At 44.1% G+C, this 21,385-nt stretch overlaps 1 protein-coding gene across 5 annotated transcripts in view; it reads left to right on the top strand.

Moving 5' to 3' along the window:
• TC2N (tandem C2 domains, nuclear) overlaps positions 1-21,385 on the top strand; it is an 88,123-nt gene that overhangs the window by 9,969 nt on the left and 56,769 nt on the right. For 2 of the 5 annotated variants that reach the window (XM_054530418.2, XM_054530417.2), the window contains exon 1: positions 21,113-21,365. The exons of 1 other annotated variant lie outside the window; for it this stretch is intronic. The gene's annotated coding sequence lies outside the window, so the exon portion shown is untranslated. Of the gene's footprint in view, positions 1-20,952; positions 21,366-21,385 lie in introns of those variants that run through there. 2 more of the 5 variants (XM_024231937.3, XM_054530415.2) reach the window with 2 other exon arrangements.

Below are 21,385 nucleotides of genomic sequence, written 5' to 3'. Positions count from 1 at the left end.
AGGTTCTTTGAGCCTCACTTTTCTCGTCTGTTAAATGGGGATAATAATACCTCCTTCAGTTGTTTTGAGAAATAAGATGATGTGTGTGGAGGTGCTTGGTGTTTTTCTTCCCTACTGTCTGAGCAAGCAGCAGGTGCCCCTACATCTTTCTTCATGTCAAACGTTCCAAATACCCAAGCCATTCACCCAAGCCATTCGCCCAAGCCATTCGCCCAAGCCATTCACCCAAGCCATTCACCCAAGCCACAATTCGGTTTATAAATGGTTCCTGGGACTTAGGGGACTAAAGTGGCCCCCCTTCGGCATTCCCTCAGTGCTTTCCTGTCATTGCATTTCAGAGAGATTTGAAATCAGACCCATTTCCTGGCCACTTTCTACAAACTGGGAATGGAGTTTCTAGCAACATTTTCCCTCTGGAAATACACTATGGGTGTACCAGGGAGGTAATTTTAATTATATTTTGTTGAGAATGCTTCCAGAAAAGCATAGAATATAGTCCATGACAACTGAAAGAATCTAGAAATTCTGTCATGTGGGCCAACTGCCTTTACAATGAGGACTCTGAGGTTGGAGTGGGGGATTGACTCACTCCAGGGAACGCTGAGAGTGAGTGGCAGATTGGCAGATGGGTCTCTTGCTTGATCTACCTCTTGGTCTAGCGCTGTTTCTCATAAACCACAGAATCCTTCCAATCCTAAGCTATTGTAACTGCTTGTATCTCAAGTGATCTGAAAACAGCTGGCTTAATCCACAGGGCTCTCCTTGCCTTTTGGTGTTGAAGGATATTTCCTAATTTAGACCACTTCTGTGACCTTTCAAGGTAAGGTAAACTCTGGTGGCACTAGGGACAGCAAAAAACACCAAGAGGCCAGGGTATATGGCCACTCAAATGAGAGTTTAGATAGAATGAGCATCACTGGAAAAGGATGGAGAGAATCCAGAGGCCTTGGTGGAAGATGGACTGCTGCCTCTTCAGTCTAAAGGCCTGTGGTGCAGAGAGGGCTCCATGTGGCACTCTGGGATTTGACATTAATTAGGGTCATGAACAAACAGCCACAGTATAGACAGCTCTGGGGACAGGGGAGGAAATTGTTAGTGATACCACATGAGGCCTCCCAGGCACAGCTCTCCCTCCTCCCTATCTTCCTTTTTTCTTCCCTAAACTTAACTTCTTTTTTTTTTTTTTTTTTTTTTTTTGAGACAAGGTCTCCCTTTGTCACCCAGGCTGGAGTGCAATGGCATGACCTCAGCTCACTGCAACTACTTCTGCTTCCCAGGTTCAAGCGATTCTTGTGCCTTGGTCTCCCGAGTAGCTGGGACTACAGGTGTGCACCACCATGCCCTTTCTGTATTTTTTAGTAAAGACAGGGTTTCACCATGTTGGCCAAGCTGGTCTCAAACTCCCGACCTCAAGTGATCTGCCTGCCTCGGCCTCCCAAAATGCTGGGATTATATGTGTGAGCCAGCACGCCTGGCCCCTAAACGTATCTTGAATACCTTTTATATGCCAGATTCTGTGTTAGAGCTTTAACCCTGACCCCAAAGAGCTGGTGCTTTTTCCTTTCCTTGTCTCTCTTCAAAAACTCATCTGTCTTTCATGCTCATCTCTCCACCTTTTGTCCTTCCTTCTGCTTCATCTTTTTTTCTCCTCTCTCATATGTCTTTGTTTTATTTGTAACCCAGAAGTCAGCTGTGGTTTCCTGGCCTTTGAGATCTGGATGATATTGCTTTGAACTTACTCCGTGCCCTGTAGAATTCCAAAGTCTTCCCACACTTCTAAAAACTCCCATAGGAAGTGGAGGGAGCTTTTATTTTCATGGTCATTTCTGACTCCAACCTCGGCACTTCCCTTGGATTCGTTTGGTTCACAGGCCATTTTTACCACTGCCACAACTCCCCTCGCCCCGCACCATCCAATCGTCCCTTGCCAGTTGGCCCTGACATGAGATTCTACCTCTTACTCGATTTCCATAAAAACAAAAATAAACAACACTGTAGTGAGTCAAGTAGTGTCCTCCTGAAAATATACATCCACGTGGAACATCAGAACGTGACCTCATTTGGAAACAGGGTCTTTGCACATGTAATTAGTCAAGTTAAGATGAGGTCATGCTGGAATAGGGTGAGCGCTAAATCCAATGACTGATGTCCTTACAAGAGGACACACAAAGACACACAGGGAAGAGGGCAGCCATGCAAAGATGGAAGCAGAGTTGGAGTTTTGAGGCTATAAGCCAAGGAACTTCAAGGATTTACATGACCAACAGAAGCTAGGAAGAGGCAGGGAAGGATTCTCCCCTAGAGCCTCTGGAGGGAGCATGGCTGACTCCTTGATTTTGGACTGCTGGCCTCCAGAACTGTGAGAGAATAAACGTCTGTTGTTTTAAGCCACTCAGTTTGTGGTACATTGTACAGCAGCCCTAGAAATTAATACATTCCATTTGCATTTGGGTGTGTAGGCAAATTTCCTGAGGATTTAGGAGTGGGGGGTGGGACAGAAGCGAACCTGCTTTTCAGCTCTCCATCCCTGCTGTTCCACTGGTTCCCACTTCAACCACCCATCCTTCCTTTCCCCTGGTCAACTTGTTTCTTCATCTCCTCTTTCTACACAGTCCCCAAACTCCAAATTCATCCTACTCTATTACGCAGAACTCCAGCTCCCAAACTCAGCTCCCAGCCCACTGCTCAGGTCAGAACCCCTCCAGATCCTCAGCTGCACAAAAATACATGGCAAGGAATAGCAGCCTTCTCTCAGAAGGGAGAGGTGAGTTTTAAAAGCTATCCCTGTCCCTCTTTGGGGAGGACTGGCTCCTTTATTTCCTGTCCTTCAGTCTAGCAGAGGCAATGGGGTGGGCTGAGCCAGGCTTTGCTCTCCCCTACTCAGAATATTCAGGGTATAGATTATGGAAATCGAGAGGGACCTGTCCGTCTGTCAGTTAGTCTAGACTGATAAGACTGTCCCCTGTGTCTGGATGCTTCCCTGGGCGCTTCAAGGAGATACTAAAGCAATATAAGAGGTTGTCCCTCCCTAGAGGAACACTCCAAAGACAACCCTTAGTCTTTCTTCTTTAAAAAGCTTTGTTCAGTTTGTTTGGTCTTTTGCATCTTCAAATAGGAGTCTCTTATGTTTTACCCCTCTTCTCCTCCTCCTCCACCTCCTCTATCTCCTCCTTCTCCTCCCCCTCCCCTTCCTCCTCCTCCCCTTCCCCTTCCTCCTCCTCCTCCTCATCTTATGTGTAGAGCTTTTAAAAGTTCTGTCACTTATTATTTTATTTTATTTCTTATCCTCGTACATTTCTAAGACCCATGGGTAAGTATTTTTCCTTCCAGTTTCTATAGGAAATAAGGAAAATCAAGCCCAGGGTAAAGTAAGTTGCCCAAGATTATCTGTGTTTAAGCCACAGAACTTGCCCTAAACTCTAGGCCAGTACCCTTCCTGCAAACCCTATGGCTTTCTTAGAGTGGTCAGAAGTCGTGCCTTTAGCCTGGAAAAACCTATTTAACTTAGATCAGCCATCTCCTGTTAGAGCTAGAGCTGAAGTTTGGTTCCACTTCAAAACCATGCTGTGTTTTAAGAGCAGACTTCTAACCTAATTTTAAATTTAAGTTTATAAATCTCTGTATTTTGACTCTGGATTCAGAAAAATATTCTTACTAGGTTACACGAATATTTTGAAACTCAGTACTTACTTTTTTTTTTTAATTCAATAAAAGTTTGCACAAACAATGCATCCCACAGGAGAAGCTTATGCCAGATCCCAGATGTTTAACACGTTTGCTTCAGATATTAAGAGTTCATGGCCTCTTGTGCTTGTTAAACCAAAAAATGTAAGCCCATAGAAATGATTTTTAATAACTAGGAGTGCTGCAAGGTCAGGCTGAATTCTGGGCAACTGCAGCACTTCAATAACTTTTTTGATCACAGATTGTGTGTGTGTGTGTGTGTGTGTGTGTGTACTTTAAAAAAAAAAAAATCCAAGTAGAGACTTCAGTGAAAGGCAGCATGAACTCTTTTGACTCAATTTCACTTCAACTGATACATGCAGAAATGTTCAAAAAGTTCCTTTTCTAATTCTGACATCAACTATCTAGTTTGTAATCACTTACCTGGGTCTGCCATGCAATGAACCAACCATCTACTATTGAGTCTTGGGGTTCAGAATGCCATTATCACAGTGAACATCTACTGGGGACTGACTGTGCCAATTATTATGCTGTGCATATGTTATATCATTTAATCTTCATACCTGGCACCTTCACTCCTACACCCTGAGTCCCAGCCACCTTCCTCTCTCACCTTGATTATAGGCAGAATCAGTTACCTGGTCCCTCTGCATTCACCTCTGCCCCTGTCCCTTCCACTCTATTCTCAACCCAACGGTCGGAGTGATCTGTCCTAAGGTGAAATCAGTTCATGTCATTTCTCAACTCCAAACTCTCCAATGGCTTCTCAGCCTATTTAGAGTAGCAGCAAATGTTTAATAACAGCCATGCCATCTCCTTTACTCTACCCCATGTTCTGTTTTTGTTGTTGTTGTTTGTTTGGTTTTTTTTTAGATGGAGTCTCTCTCTGTCTCACAGACTGGAGTGCAGTGGCGGGATCTCGGCTCACTGCAAGCTCCACCTCCCAGGTTCTCCTGCCTCAGCCTCCCGAGTAGCTGAGATTACAGGTGCCCACCACCACGCCTGGCTAATTTTTTGTATTTTTAGTAGAGACGGGGTTTCACCGTGTTAGCCAGGATAGTCTCAATCTCCTGACCTCATGATCTGCCCCCTCTGCCTCCCAAAGTGCTGGGATTCCAGGCATGAGCCACTACACCCAGCCAGCTCTACCCCATGTTCTTCTGCTCTCTCTTCCTACCCTTCTCTCTCTCTTTCTCTTGCTCCAGTGGCTCTGGCCCGCTCGCTGTTCCTCAAACATGTCATGAAACTTTCTTGACATGGTATGGTTCACTGGTCAAGCTACGATTAAAGCACACACATTATGTTACATCTACTAAGGTAGGAAAGTGGGATATCATTTGTTTTAAACAACCAGTTAGTTATCTATTGATGGGGGTAACAAAATTCAAAAATTCGTGATAATCTATTCTTTCACAACAATCTTTGCTTTAGGAAATGTGATCAAAGACAGGTTTCCCGACTGAAAATGTTAAGGCTAGTGAAGCAGAGCATTTTTTTTTTTAGACGGAGTTTCACTGTTGTTGCCCAGGCTGGAGTGAAATGGCACGATCTCCGCTCACCACAACCTCTGCCTCCCGGGTTCAAGCGATTCTCCAGCCTCAGCCTCCCGAGTAGCTGGGACTGCAGGCATGCACCACCACGCCCGGCTAAGTTTTTTTGTATTTTTAGTAGAGACGAGGTTTCTCCATGTTGTTCAGGCTGGTCTCGAACTCCCGACCTCGGGTGATATGCCTGCCTCAGCCTCCCAAAGTGCTGGGATTACAGGCATGAGCCACCGCGCCCGGCCGCATCTTTATTCCAATAAAATATGCCTATTGCTGGGAGACTGTCTGTTTGCACTTACTGTACAATGTTAAGGATTGTGAAATTTACATTATGGGAATCTAGTACCTGTGGTTAACTTATTGAACCATTGAATGAGCAATGATACTTGAAAACTAAGGCTATCTTGAATAGTTAGAAAATGAATCATTTTGGGAACTGTACTTCGGATAATTCAGAAAATACTTTTTGAAGCACTAAACCTTTAAATAACTTTAGCCATTTTGATGGATGCTAAAAATAAAGTGTGGACCACTTTTTGTCTTAGTAGCTAGACTCCACCACGTACAGAGTTTTACTTCATGATGATCCAGGATAAACATTGGTGGCATAATACAGTGTGGAGGTCTGTTTGCCCATATGCTGAATGGCACCAGGCTAGTGTGCTTCTTGGATCTGCATGTCTTCTTTGAATAACTTTACATAGGCATTTGGGAAGAGAAAAAGAAGTTATAAATAAGCAATTTTCAGCCTGAGAATTTTGTGGGAGCCTCAGCCATTGTGATACTTCAAAGGGACAGGTAAGGTTATGTGCTAATTATAAGTGAAAGAGCCTTAGGTGATTTTTAAAACTTCCTTCTTCATTCCGACGCTACGGCAACAGCATCAAACAGCTCTAGAGCACTGGCCACTTACAGAACTTGGGACCAGACACACCTTGACACACTATTTAGACCAAACAGAGGGAGAACAACCAAAGAAAGGTTGGAGAGATACTGTCCAAAAATTCCACTCACCTTACAGCTTGTTTATAGGAAGCTCTGTTCATGACACTGAAATTGTCATTCAGCCCAAGACCAACGTAAGTTGCCCATGTTAATATTTATACACACCCTGTATTATTGTAAAGTGGTCTTCATTATATAATTCGCATTTAAATAGTCCTTTAGAACAGTGGTCCCCAATCTTTTTGCAGCAGGACCAGTTTCGTGGAAGACAATTTTTCCATGGACTAGGGGTGAGGGGATGTTTTTGGGATGATTCAAGCACGTTACATTTATTGTGCACTTTATTTCTGTTATTATTACATTATAATATATAATGAAATAATTATACATCTCACCATAATGTAGAATCAGTGGGAGCCCTGAACTTGTTTTCCTGCAACTAGATGGTCCCACCTGAGGGTGATGAGAGACAGTGATAGATCATCAGGCATTAGATACTTTTTTCTTTTTTTTTTTTCCAAGATGGAGTCTTGCTCTGTCACCCAGGCTGGAGTGCAGTGGTGCAATATCGGCTCACTGCAACCTCCGCCTCCCGAATTCAAGCAATTCTCCGCCTCAGACTCCTGAGTGGCTGGGATTACAGGCACCCACCACCATGCCTGGCTAATTTTTGTATTTTTAGTAGAGAAGGGGTTTCACAGTGTTGGCCAGGCTGGTCTCGAACTCTTGTCCTCATGATCTGCCCGCCTTGGCCTCCCAAAGTGGTGGGATTACAGGCGTGAGCCACTGTGCTTGGGCAGGCATTAGATTCTCATAAGGAGCGTGGAACCTAGATCCCTCATGTGCGCAGTTCATGGTAAGGTTTGTGCTCCTATGAGAATCTAATGCTGCCACTGATCTCACAGGAGGCGGAGCTCAGGTGGTAATATGAGTGATGGGGAGAGACTGTAAATAGAGATGAAGCTTCACTCGCTCACCTGCTGTTCAACTCCTGTTGTGTGGCCTGGTTCCTAATAGGCCACAGGCTGGTACTGATCCATGGCCTGGGGTTTGGGGAACCCTGCTTTATAGTGTATAAAATGCTTCTGTGTTTTTTCTTTCATTCACAAAATATTTGTTCAGTATGTACTATACTGTCCTAGGCTTTAAAGTAGACATTAGAAATGCAAAGATGAATATGGCCCCATCCCTCCCCATTTTCTTATTTTGATTATCATCATGACTCTGAGAGGTTGCTAGGGCAACAATTATAATTATCCCTTTTTTGTTTTAGGAAAGAGACTGAGGCTCAGGGAGGCTCTTGCACTGTCACCATGTTTAAAAAGTATTAATGCCAGAACTTCAACTCAGGTTTTCTGCCTCTAAATCCCATTTTTTAAACCCAATCTTTTTTTTTTGAGACGGAGTTTCACTCTTGTTGCCCAGGCTGGCATGCAATGGTGCGATTTGGGCTCACTGCAACCTCCACCTCCCAGGTTCAAGTGATTTTCCTGCCTCAGCCTCCTGAGTAGCTGGGATTACAGTAGCATGCCACCACGCCCAGCTAATTTTTTGTACTTTTAGTAGAGATAGGGTTTCACCATGTTGGCCAGGCTGCTCTCAAACTCCTGACCTCAGGTGATCCACCCATTTTGGCCTCCCAAAGTGCTGGGATTACAGGCATGAGCCACTGTGCCTGGCCTCTACACCCCATCTTTAATGCCATAAACAAATACTCAGAGGCAAGCAATTAAAGAAAATAAAAATGTATGCAAATCACAGTCGAATAAAAATGCTAAAGACTCAGTTCCAAAGAATCTTAGAGGGACACAGTTTTCTGAGTACTCATATTAAATCTCTTGTGTTTAAGTGACAAGAACTAAACATGTATTAACTTAGGCAAAATATATTATTTATGGGCTTATACCTGGTGTGGTTTGTGTACTAGTACTAGGGGAAAAGTAGAGGTGAATTCAACCAAGAACGCAACCAAGAAATCTAATGCCTTTGGAATCCTTCACCATCTCTTATCTTCACTTCTCTCAGGACATCAACTTCATTGTCTTTTGTTATGGATTGAGCTGTTCTACCTGGGAAACATGGCCACGAAAGTGTCTTGCGTCACTACAAAGAGGACTGACTGGTTTTTTTTCTAGTTATAGTTTTAAAACAAATTCTAGGGAAGGATTTTGATTGACTGCCTTGGGTTAGATACCATCTCATGAACCAATCAACTCTTACTGGGGAAGTGAAATAGTGGGAAATCACAGTGGCCATGAACTTTGGAATGGAGGAAGAGTGGTCCTCATGATGAGACTAAAAGCAGATGTCGGCTCTGAGTCTCCTACATTTAATTCACACAAATGTTTTTTTCATGAAATATCCTATTAAATTTCTGGAAATGAAATGTTTGCTGAACTCCATTACACTGTTGTGCTGTGTTTAAAGGAGGCAGCACAAGGTCAAAGGTAGAAACAGGAAAAAGCCATGTAGTAAAACTAAGGAATCCTCATTACTTTTAGTGACAGCCTGTCCAGAAAGTGAAAAAGGAAGGCAGGATTTGCAGATGGCCCAAAGCGGTGAAAGCAAAATAGTGAATATTGGGGAGATGACGACTATGAAGAGCTAGGCATACAGCATTGCAGCAACAAATGACACGAACTTTCAGGCATGGCTGTAGTCATCTTGGAAAAGATAGGAGGAAGAGTACAGAAACTCCTAGAGCTCAAGAGGTTATTAATCTTCTGGTCTACTCCCTTCATTTTTCATGTTAGTGGACAGATCCAGTGAGAAGTAATCTTCCCAAGGCTATCATAAAGCCTTAGCTATTTCATTGGCAAAAATGGGAAAAATAATGACACCAACCCTTACATATGCCAGGAGGTTTTTCTTCAGAGAGAAATTGGAATAAAGTTACCAGAAGTTGAATAGTGCATTTTCCTCCCACTAGGTTGACACTTGCAAGGGAGCTGGAATAAATATGCAGATGGCTGATGAAGGTAAGACAGGTAACAAAAATGGGAGATGCCAGAAAAGGGGATAAAGGGAAGGTCTGCAGTCACGTGGGTCTTGAAAGTAGACAATCTGTATCTTGCTAGACCCTCGATTGGCTTACCCAGGATACTCCTAATCCTGTGGGTTTTCTCTTAGTTATGTTCCCGGGCTGGCCACCACCTGAGGGTTTTCTCATTTACCTGTCCCTTCTTTCAGATATCTTAAATTGGTGAAGCGACTTTCCCAACATCCATTCTATCCCATAAGCAGCAGCCATGTGGTTTGGGAAATTGGTCTCAATTTAAGGGATAGTCCTTATTAGTCAAAATGATATCTTATCCTCTTTGCCAGTATTGGTTCAGAAATAAGCATGTGACCTAATTCTGGCCAAAGGGATAAGAGGAGAGGTTTGCTGGCTTCTGGAAAAGTTACTTTCTCTTAAGAGCATTCCAGGGGAATTCATTCTATTCTCTTCACCTGAATTGAAGGAGGAGGGTCTTCCCCTGGTAGCCATTCTACAACCACAAATGGAACTAGATTTAGGATGAAACTACACAATGCAGAACAGAGAAAAGGGAAGGAAAACACTCAATGCTAAATGGTTGAATTGCAAATCAACGACTCTGAAGGCTGATCTATCTTTGGATTTCCTCATAGGTTAACCATATTAGTTATCTATTGTTGTGCAACAAACCTTTCCCAAACAGTGGCTCAAAACAACAGCATTTTATCATTATGTAGTTTATGAATCTGCAATGTGGGCAGGGCTGAGTGGGAAAGGCTTATATCTGCTCCACAAGGGGTCGGGTGGGGCAGCTTAGCCAGGACCAGGGGGATCCACTTCCAAGACGGCTCCCTCACAAACTGGAAAGTCAATGCTGGCTCAGTCAGATGTGAAGGTCACGGGCCTTATTCCTTTCTACGTGGCCCTCTTCATTTGGGTCTCCACAAACTGCGTGGGCTTCCTTAGAGCATGGTAGCTGGATTCCAAGAGTAAGCACACAAAGATAACTATGTAGAAACTGCATCACCTTTTCTGACCTAGCATCGGCCATCATATAGCATCATTTCCACTGTACTTTTCTGGTTGACCAGTCACTATGGTTAGCCTAGATGCAGTTCAGAGGACACAGGTTCCAGCTTTTGTTGAAAGGAGTTTCAAAGAATTGTGGACAATTTAAACCATCGCAGAAACTAAAACATTTCCTTTTTTTTTTTTTTTTTTTTTTGAGATGGAGTCTTGCTCTGTCACCTCGGCTGGAGGGCAGTGGCGTGATCTCGGCTCACTGCAACCTCTGCCTCCCGGGTTCAAGCAATTCTCCTACCTCAGCCTCCTGAGTAGCTGGGATTACAGGCACCCACCACCACGCCTGGCTAATTTTTGTATTTTTTAGTAGAATGGTGTTTCACCACGTTGGCCAGGCTGGTCTTGAACTCCTGACCTCAGGTGATCCGCCTGCCTCGGCCTCCCAAAGAGTTGGGATTATAGGCGTGAGCCACCGCGCCTGGCCTCCTTGTTTTTATGACCATTTGAATTGGGTTTTCTGTTATTTATTTGGGGCTGTAAGCATCCTTTTTCGTGGGTTTTCTGTTTATTTGGGGCTGAAAACATCCTTGTTGATACAGTTAGTGTCACCTCAGCCGTGGGCAGCAGAATGTCCTTAACTAACAGCCCTCAGTCACAATGCCAATTGTAACAAAGTTACCGGTAATTTGTTACCAGTAATTTAATACAAAGATTTTGCAATTATTTATTTTTTGTTCTTTTCAAATCACAGCAGAATCAAGCTTACCACAATAATAGCAGAAGAGTCATTTATTTAAATTCAAATAGAATTCTCTGAATGGGAGTAAAGGGATGGAATCAAAGCGAGGACGCTCCACAGGGCATGTGGGAGCTTTACTCCAGGTTGAGAGCTGTTGGGCTGGATGCCTCTTTTGGTAAGAGAGTTGGAAACAACTTTAGAGTTTCGTTGCTCCGGCTCAAATTCTTTTTCTTCTACACATAAGCTCCTGTGAAGCCAGTGCAGCCGAGGACTTGTCACCAGGCATTTGATAGTCTCTCTCTAGTTTTGATGGTCTTTCAGTGGACAAGGGAAGAGATTAAAAAAAAAAAAATTCTTCTTGATCTTCTCTCTTGGTCCTCTCCATCATGAACTCTACCTAAATACAACAAATCATTTTTTAGTGTCCACTGTGTTTTTAGCACTCTGATAAGGCCATTGCAGATAGAACCCCAATAAGATGTTACTGTAAGAATCTAGAAAATAATTAGAGGGCAGTTGGAGAGCAATGGGAGGCTACTTAAAATTCAATCCTAATGCAGGTGTGACAGTCTTATGAAAGAAAGGAGAGAAAAAGCTGAGCGTCTATCTGCTGGATTTCAGGGTACTTCCCTGCCCAGAGGTGCAGCAGCAGATCCCTTGACCCTCTCCTCCCCAGCTACCTCTGAAGTGGACCAGGGCAAACATCTGATCAACGGGTGCCCAACCGTAGACTAGCCAGCAATTTGTACCTTGTGTGTGGCCTGACTGGAAAATATGAGCTGAGCCAATCAGATTCCTCTCCCAGAAAACTGGGAAGGGAGAAGCACTTACTTCTAAGGTGGTGGGTCCTGAGCCCAGAGGCTGGATAGATATACCATTGAGGAAGTAATTAGAGAATCAGGTGTAGACTGCAGCTTTGAGAGACTGGTGACTCAGATAAGCTGATTGGGATGTGCAGGTGTGCAAAAAGAAGCAGTCTTCATGGAATGCGAGGCTGAGGGGTGTCTGGGCTACCTTAGGTCCTGCACTTTCTGATGCCTGCTTGTTCAGTTCTCTGAATATGTTCCCATATACATTCCCTTACCCAAAGTAAGGGTAGGAATAGAATACCATTCCCTGCCTTTTACTTGAGCTAATTGGAGAGGTTTTCTGTTACTTGTAACCATCAGAATTCTGTCCAGAACAAGTCAAGGACCCACAGAAGAGATGACAATTCCAATGGGCTTTGAGTAAGGAAACAACCCTAAGTCTAGGCTTTACAATTTACCAACTAAATCTGTGACTTAACAAAAGGAGCTTGAGCTTTAGAGTCACACATAGCTTTGAGTTCAAATCCAATCTGTACCATTACTTCTTTGTGATCTTGGAAAAGTTACTTATCTGTAATGCCTAGATAATGCCTACTAATTCTTAAATGGTTGTTGCAAGAATTAGACTAGATGTATAAACATATTTATTTATTTATTTATTTATTTTGAGATGGAATTTCACTCACTCTGCTGCCCAGGCTGGAGTGCAGTGGCACCATCTCTGCTTACTGCAACCTCCACCTCCCGGGTTCAAGTGATTCTCCTGCTTCAGCCTCCCAAGTAGCTGGGATTACAGGTGTGCGCCACGTCACCCAGCTAATTTTTGTGGAGACGGGGTTTCACCATGTTGGCCAGGCTGGTCTCAAACTCCTGACTTCAAGTGATCCACCCCCTTCTCAGCCTCCCAAAGTGCTGGGATTACAGGCATGAGCCACTGCACCCAGCCAATGTATACACACTTACTTTTACGGACCATTAACACAGTATTTGGCACGTGGTAGGTCCATGAAGAATGACAGCTGTTATCATCCCCAGGTATGTTGATGTACTATTTGGATGGGAGAAATGAAGTAATCTTTGACCCTGGTCCCTCCCAGTAACATAAGATGGTTTTTTTTTGTTTTGTTTTGTTTTGTTTTTTTGGGGAGACAAAGTCTTGCTCTGTCACCCAGGCTGGAGTGCAGTGGTGCAATATCGGCTCACTGCAACCTCTGCCTCCCGGGTTCAAGCGATTCTCCTGCCTCACCCTCCCGAGTAGCTGAGACTAAGACATGTGCCACCATGCCCAGCTAATTTTTATATTTTTAGTAGAGACGGGGTTTCACCATGTTGGCCAGGATGGTCTTGATCTCTTAACCTCATGATCTGCCCGCCTCAGCCGCCCACAGTGCTGAGATGACAGGCGTGAGCCACCACGTTGGGCCCATAAGATGGTTTGGATGGAAACATTTTTATATTTCCCAACATTTTAAGAGTGGCTTTATATATTGGGGTGTGTGAGTCTGTGGGCATGTGAGCATGTGTGTTTGTTTGGCAAGGGTGTTGTTTGGCTCTTCCTCCCCCGTTTCCTATTGAAGTTGTATTCACTATGTCATTGTTATTAATCAGGCAAGCAATATGAGATGAACAGGGGTGATGAGCTGGTCAGGCCGCCAAACAAGTTCATGTTTTATAGGAAACGCCAAATTGTTTCCTGAGGGGATGTTTCTTAGGAATGGAAGGGTATGCCTCTCTGGCCCTCACAGACCCTGTCCCCTCCCTGGAGTGCTGTCAACTCTCAGGGCAATGGGATAACTCTTTAAAAGCCATTTTATGGAGCTGCCGCCCAACTGTGCTGGAAATATATTTGCATTGTTTTTTTTTTTTTTTTTTTCCTTTCTTCTGGTAAAAATGTAACCCATGTCAAGTAGGAAATGGATTGCAGAGCTCCCACATTTCCTCAAAAACTATCCCAACATCATCAGTCCCTTCATAAGCTAGAAGGGTGGAGGAAGATAGTGAAAGGCTGGGAGTGGTGGAGAAAGAAGGAATGTCTGAAAAAAAAAAAAGGATTATAAAGCATTTTGAGCCCCTCCCTCCACTTCTAATTCATAGAGAGACTAACGTGTAAATTAACAAACCAAAGGTCTTAACTAAAGGCTTAAAAAAGATGTCCTTGAATATTGGGTTCATCTGCCAACCACATTTATTCATGAATTATCTTTATGGATGTGGACTGGGTTTAAAAACAGATGAGGAAAGCTTTGGCGTCCTAAAACTGCCTGGGGATTTTGCTGGGCGTAGGTGTTTTCCTAAAACTCTGATGAAAGCAGAAGTTACAAATGATAGGCTTCGAATGTTATTTCACACAGTGATTTTGAGTGGCATGTACAATCACTAATATTCAGAAGTAACTTTCTGAAAAGTTGTTAAATCTTTCTCATCTCTGCTATTAAAAAATATTTAGATTTTATATCTAACCCAAAGGACAGAAAATTTCAAGTGAATTGTATTGAGGGTGAGAAACTGAATCCTCTAACTTACTATTGGCTAAATTGGTGCTGCCTAGTGACTTGAGAGGGGAGTCCTGGGCACATTGATCTGGAACTCTGGGGCCACGATGGGGTTAGATATTCTCCATTCCAGAAAATCATGGTGGGAGGACATGTCAGGTAACTATTTCTGTGTAACAAATATTCCCAAAATGCCATGGTACAAAAAAACAATCATCTTTTATTTCTCACGCTTGCTGGGCAGCTGGGGATTCGCTGTTCTAAGCTGGGTTTACCTGGCATGACTCTGCTTTAGGGTGTCTTACCCTCCTTGGAGCAGCTGGCTGGCCCAGGGAAGTCTTCTAGCATTGGTAGAAGTACAAGAAGGCAAGCAGAAACACATGAAGTCTCTTAAGGCCTAAGCGCAGAACTCAACACGATTACTTCCATTTCATTCTGTTGACCAAAGCAAGTCACGTGGCTGAACCCAAAATCAACGGGTAGGGAAATATACTCCACTCCTTCAGTGGAAGGCACTTCAAAGTCGTAGCAAAGGGCATGGATACAGTGCGCGATGAAGTCCTGGGGCCAATACTGTAACCTACTAAAAAGAAGGAATATGACTAGGACTGTAGCTCCAGTAAGTGGAACCACATAGCTTATCTGCAACTGTGACAGGTTAGTCCCTTCTGTGGTATTGATGGTAGCTATCATAACTCAATGCTCAATATTCCTCCCAACTCTCCTAATTTTCATTCCGTTTCCCTGATCAGGCAACCGTTTGGTTATCATTTAGCTTCCTGGATAGCTATTTCTTCAGGGCATAGTATTTTGGCAGTAAGATACACATTTGGGCCTTGCAACAATCCTATTTCTCATTCTATATTAATAGACAGACATACTATTGTCTACTTCTGGTGAGCCTGACCAAACTTCCTTCTTCAAGAGAGATTTACTCAGTATGCTAAAAGAGAAAAGGAGCAAGTTTCTAAGCTCGAAAAGCTGAAAGTCAGTTCTTCTATTATGTAAATTCAGTATTAAGGCAGTGGGCAACCAGTCACCCTCTCATGGGGAGACCACTACCAGGGCATAATTTTTACCCAAATTTCTATAGTTCCTATAGATAAATAACTTCAGCACTTGGCCTTTAATAGTGCAGGGGAAGGAGGTCGGGCGTGGAGGCTCATGCCTGTAATCTCAGCACTTTGAGAGGCCGAGGTGGGCAGATGGCTTGAACCCAGGAGTTTGAGACCAGCCTGGGCAACATGGTAAAAACCTGTCTCTACAAAAAAATACAAAAAATTAGCTGGGTGTGTTGGCATGCCTATACTCCCAGCTACTCAGGAGGCTGGGATGGGAGGACCAGCTGAGCCTGGGAAGTGGAGGCTGGAGTGAGCCATGATCGCGCCACTGCACTCCAGACTCTGTCTCAAAAAAAAAAAAAAAAAAAAAAAAAAGGTGGAAGGGAAGGGTAGTACAATCCACATAATCTTATTGCTAGGTAGCCAAGAACATGAATGATGTATTGGAGGGGTTTAATCAGGGAAGCAGAACCACTAGAGTCTTACTGATAATGGGACTAATCTCTTGCAGAATTATGTGAGAAACTGGTGAAGTAAAGGTCTGAAAGTGGAATTGAAGGGTTAGAGAAAAGTCGCTAACCAGCCATCCTGAAGCCCTGTACAGGTGGACTTGTAAGGCCAGAACTTGCAATGATTCTAGGAAGCCGCACATGTCTAACTGCTGGAGTGGTACCCAGGAGGGGGGCTGTGGAAAAGTCCATACATAGCTGCCACTTCTGGAGGTCTCCCACCAAGCTCTGGAGTCATCTTGGGTCCTCTGGCCAGCAGGGACTAGAGTTGGGAAGAAGAGCTAGACATGAGGAGGAGGATGAGCCAGAACCTCCCAGAATCTCTGTGTGTGTCTGCCACCACGTGTAGTCATGAGGATCTTCAGAGGGAGTTGCTCTGCTCCACTTTCACCTTCCAAATCTTGCCTCAATTCTTCTTTTTGGCCAACCTAACTTGGAACCACATAGGGAAATAAATTTGGGGAAATGGAGTTCCAACTTAAGCAAGCTGAAGTGGGTCCAGAAGAATGCAGGGTCATTTGCTTCAGGTTTGAGTCATTTCTTCCAGTCCATACAGAGGTCACAGAAGTAGGGGTTTAGATGTTTCTCTGCTCTTCTCAGTGAGTCTGGGAGCCTTTGTTCTTGAATCCTGAGCAGTTTCATGTGCTGTCATCCTCTTTGGACTAGCTACTCAGCCTGGGTGAGTTGATCATGTGGTTGGTGGAAAACCTTCTTTTGTTTTTGGATTCTCTCTTTGTTTCCTCCTTCACAGATTTCCTTTGACCCCACTGGTGCTATTGCCTCCTGCTCTAGGTGCTGAATATTTTTCATTTACGCCTCTAATACAACTGTGTCAGCCTTTTAGTGCCATGAAGTTTCATTGATTAGTGGGGTTTGGAAGAGGCAGATGGGTGTTTTCAGGAAGGGCTTTGTGGGAGGGCACTGAGAAATGAGACTCTCATGATTAGTTCTCTTGGTGGAGCATCTGTGACCAGCCATTATCCCATTGTTACCTTAGTTAAGTGGGTAACAGTTATCCAGGTAAGAAGATGATGAGGGAGGGAAAGAAAAAAGAAAAAAGCAACTCATCTCACTACAAATAGTTCCTAGCTTATTCAACTATGTATCCTATGGATTAATGGGCAAATTCCTTAGAAAGATATTCAAGACCCTTTGGAGCCTAGCCTTTTTATTTCTCTCTTCTCCTGAATATATACTAGACTTTGAGTAACACTGGATCTCCTGAAGCCCACTCAGGGAAACCCTTCAAAGTGCATGAAAGAGACAGAGAAGTGCAGATAAAGATGATGAAGAAGGCGTGATGGTGACTCTGTGCTTGTTTTCAGGTCAAGATGTCAGCATTCTGATAAGGTGGCCATCTGAGAGACAGAAAGCTATGTATCCATAAAGATTTTTCTTTATCTACTTGGGACAAACTTAAATTTTCTATGACCTTAATATGCTCTTTGATAAATTTTCATGTTCTATGTCTCCCATAGAATGCCTACAGCATGAGAAACATTTTTTTGGTATGTTTAATGTAATCTATATGTCATCATTCATGACAGTGCCTATCAGAGTAAGTAAATCCAGGTGTTAGAAAAAAACCCCAAATATTAGTGGTTTAACACAATAAAGTATATTTTTCACTCACATCACCATCCAATCAAAGTTAGTGGGCAGTGGGGAGAGCTTTGTTCCACGAAGCCAATCAAGGACACAGACATTTCTCCCATCTTGTCATATTGTGAGCTTTAGCAATGGTTAGCATGGTTTAGTCCAAGGTTGTCATGGAATGGAAAGAGGGAGAGAGTGGGGTGAAGGCTCACCTGTTCTTAGTTGCCTAGTTGCAGAAGTGAAACTCTATTTCTGCTCAAATTCCATTGGTCAGAACTGGCCACACGACCTTACCTAGATGCAAGGGGAGTGGCTAGGCAAAGCAGTTTAGCTTCATGCCCAGGGAGAGGAATTGAGGTTTGGTGAGCATCCATCACACTTTTGAAATGTCACTTTCTCTCTGAAGCAAGTGCCTAGGACTGCACCTGTTATATGGTAGGCACTCAGAAATGTTTTCTGAACAAATACATGGAATGAATGAATATGTATAGGCTTCTGCTGTTGTGTTCTAAGGCAGAAAATGGGAAGGAAATAATTTTGAAAGAAGCAAAAATCTATCTGGTACCCCCAATGTATTCATGACCATTTATTTGTAAAATTATTTCACAAGCACTCTAGGAATTTACACTCTTTGAAAGCTATGTTTTCATTTATTCAACAAACTGTTGAGTGCCTTCTATGTCAAGTGCTATGCTGTGTGCTCAGGAAATAGAGGTGGAAGTCATTGTTCCTGCCCATTGGTAACTCACTTGGAATGCATCTAGAGGGAAGTGGGAAAAGAAGACAGTAATCACAGCTATGATGTAGGCACCATGATAGAGATACAGATGGATTGTGGTGGTTATGCTGGGAAATGGCACCTAATTGAGTCAGGAATGGGTGTTGTGGGGTTTCATTGTCTAGAAGAGGTGGTATTTTGGTTGGATGAACATGAGTTTGCTAGTTGATACCTGTAAGAGAAAGGTAGAGGTAATGGTGTGTGCAAATTTGACAGTTTATGGAACTGCAATTCGTTCAGTAGGTCAAAAAGGTGTGATGGAAATACTGGGAGATAAGGCTGGAGAGGTAGGCTTGGGCTGAGTCACAAAGCACTTCTAAACTGCATTAAATAAAGAATGAATAGGGGTTTAGAGTAGGAATTATGTGATTTGTCTCTATCAAATGAAAGAATTGATACACACAGTAATATCTAAGCAGCCACGTTATCCATATTGACTAGTCCATTTTTCTCCTTAGATCGGCCTCAAATAATATAAAATTGCTAAATTAAAAAACAAACAAAAACCCCTTCATAGTATTTTGAGGACGATCCTTTTGTGGGAAGAGATTAGAAATAAGAGCACAAAGAAAGGTGTACAATATCCTCCATTCATGTAGCCTTGCCTCAGATAGAACAGGAAGGAGGCCCAATTCAAGGAAAACAAAGGAATTGGCTTCATGATTTTACAAGAACGGTATCTGTCAGTAGAGAGGATTCTTCTAGGAAAATGTTTTAAGATGGACTAGGGAAGAAAACTAGGAACAATTAGGGGAGCTCCTGCTCTTGGTACTTCTGCATCAGTGAAGAGTTTGTTAAAGTTGTTCATTTAAGGAACCAAGCATCAGCTCACTTCAATTAGTAGTTATTGAGCTTTCATTCCTCCTTCATTCATTCAGCACATTTCAATGACACTTTTGTGCCCTGCACTAAGTCAGGTGCTGCAAGGAAGTAAAATATAGGTAAAGTTATGGTCTTGCCCTTGAGAAGATTCAACTAACACATGAATCTAGTGATTTCTAACCAAGGATGTGCTCTCCTTAGGTATCAAGGGAAGCTGGGCACCGTGGCTCATGCCTGTAATTCCAGCACTTTGGGAGGCTGAGGTGCAAGGATTGCTTGAAGCCAGGAGTTTCAGACCAGCCTGGACAGCAAAGCATGACCCTGTCTTTATAAAAAAATTTAAAAATTTAGCCAGGCGTGGTGGCATGTGCCTGTAGTCCCAGCACACTTGGGAGGCTGAGGTGGGAGGATGGCTGGAGCCCAGGAGTTTGAGACAGCAATGAGCTATGATTGTGCCACTGCAATCCAGTCTGGGCAACAGTGAGAGCCTGTCCAAAAAAAAAAAAAAAAAAAGGAACAAATGAGAGAGAGACAGAATGAATATTAGTCTAAAATGCCTTGGAGTTCAAAGTTCAGATTCAAATATTGACTATGTTTGGGCAACCACTAACTGGTTGTCTGACCTTTAAATATTTTCAACTGCAAAATGAAGATAATAACAGCTACATTGCAATTTCCAGGATTAAATGAGATGACTCATGAAAGTTTTGTGTGAACAGTGCAGAACTTTGCAAACATTGGTGATACATTATTAAATGTGAACGTACTAGGAGTTGAAAGCAGTGGTTTTCAAAGAGTTTGTTGAAACACTAATGCCCAAGATTGGAAATAGGCATTTCTCAAGAAAAGAGTTCTATGGTCAAACACTTTGGGAGATGCAGGATCAAAGAAAGTAAAACATGGTTCTTACGCCTGTAAAATGCTAGTATGCATTGTGAATCTCAAGGAAAACAAGTATTTTGTGTCTCTCTCCCCCAGATTAATGTGATCTGGTGATCTACCCCTACTCCCACTCCAGCATCTCTAGTACCTTGAGATGGACAGAACTCACTCTGGGAAAGACTGCTCTCCAGAAAGAAAAGTATGAACCTTTCTTTCAATTTTACAGTCCCACCACCCAGGCCGGCACCGTGGCTCAATGCTTGTAATCCCATCACTTTGGGAGGTGGAACACTTTGGGAGGCAGAGGTGGGAGGATCACGTGAGTCCAGGAGTTCAAGACTAGCCTGGGCCACATAATAAGGCCTCATCTCTACAAAAAATTAAAAAATTAGCCTGGCATGCTGGCTCGAGCCTGTATTCCCAGCTACTTGGGGGAGGGGCTGAGGTGGGAGGATCACCTCAGCCCTGAATGTCGAGGCTGCACTGAGCCACGAGCGCACCACTGCACTCCAGCCTGGGCGACAGACCCTCTGTCAAAACAAAACAAACAAAAAAATGCTAAGCCATTCTTCATCAGACAGTCTAGGAAACTCATTTCCAAGCAGTATTGAGATTTCCACCAAGGAAGCCCAGAGAAAAGGGCCAGGCCCCCCGCTTTGCCAAGGTTAGAGGGGATCTCTCATAGAATCGGGGGTGTGAGGTGCTGTGGAGGATACATTTAATATTCTTTCCAAGACACCCATTGATGGCAAGGCAGTAGCAGATAGAAGGCAACAAAAGCGAAGAGAGCAGGGCTGATCCTCAAAAACTTTATAAATTAGACTTTTTATAAAAACTCTAAAAGTCAAGTAACAACATGACTACTCCGCTTCTAAGTAAAGTGTGCATAAACATCTCCCGCCAGAAAGACTGCTCCTGCCTCCCCAAGTCAGAGAAGTTTCCTCAGGCCAATAGCTTCCCCTCTATCCTCCTCCTACCGCTCGTCTCCCTTCTTCTCCCACAACACACCCCACACCTGGCGGCATTTTACACCTTCCCAGGAAGGGGCTGCCAAGCGCGGAGTCGCGGAGGACGCAGGCGCAGCGCGGCTCAGGTGCGCGGGAGGCCCCGCCCCTCCGCGCCCAGCCCCTCTGCGCCACTCCACTCCCCGCCCTGCCCCGCCCTGCCTCGCACCGCCCCGCCTTGCCTCGCCTCACCCCTTAACGCCCGTCCCGAGGGGCGGGGCGGCCCTGGTGGGTGGTGTGGGAGTGGGTATGGGGAGGGAAGTGGAAGAGAGGGGGTAAGTGACAGGGTAGGGGAGGCCGTGGGAAGGGCGAGACCTCGAGGCGCGGCCGCGCGAGGTGACCGGAGTCACAGTTCCCGCGGGTGGCGACAGCAGAGCGCCCACTGCCTCCAGCAGGTAACCGGCGGCGGCCGCGCGGCGCCCCCTCAGCGCGGGCGTGGGACCTGGAGATCCCGAGGAGCGCGGCGGGACCCGGGCGGGGAAAGGCTCAGCGTGGCTCAGGTGCGCTTCTCCCAGCTGGC

The sequence above is a fragment of the Pongo abelii genome, chromosome 15 (genome assembly GCF_028885655.2).
Source record: "Pongo abelii isolate AG06213 chromosome 15, NHGRI_mPonAbe1-v2.0_pri, whole genome shotgun sequence".
In the NCBI taxonomy this organism is placed as follows: Eukaryota; Metazoa; Chordata; class Mammalia; order Primates; family Hominidae; genus Pongo; species Pongo abelii.
This window is presented reverse-complemented; position numbering and strand designations above follow the sequence as displayed.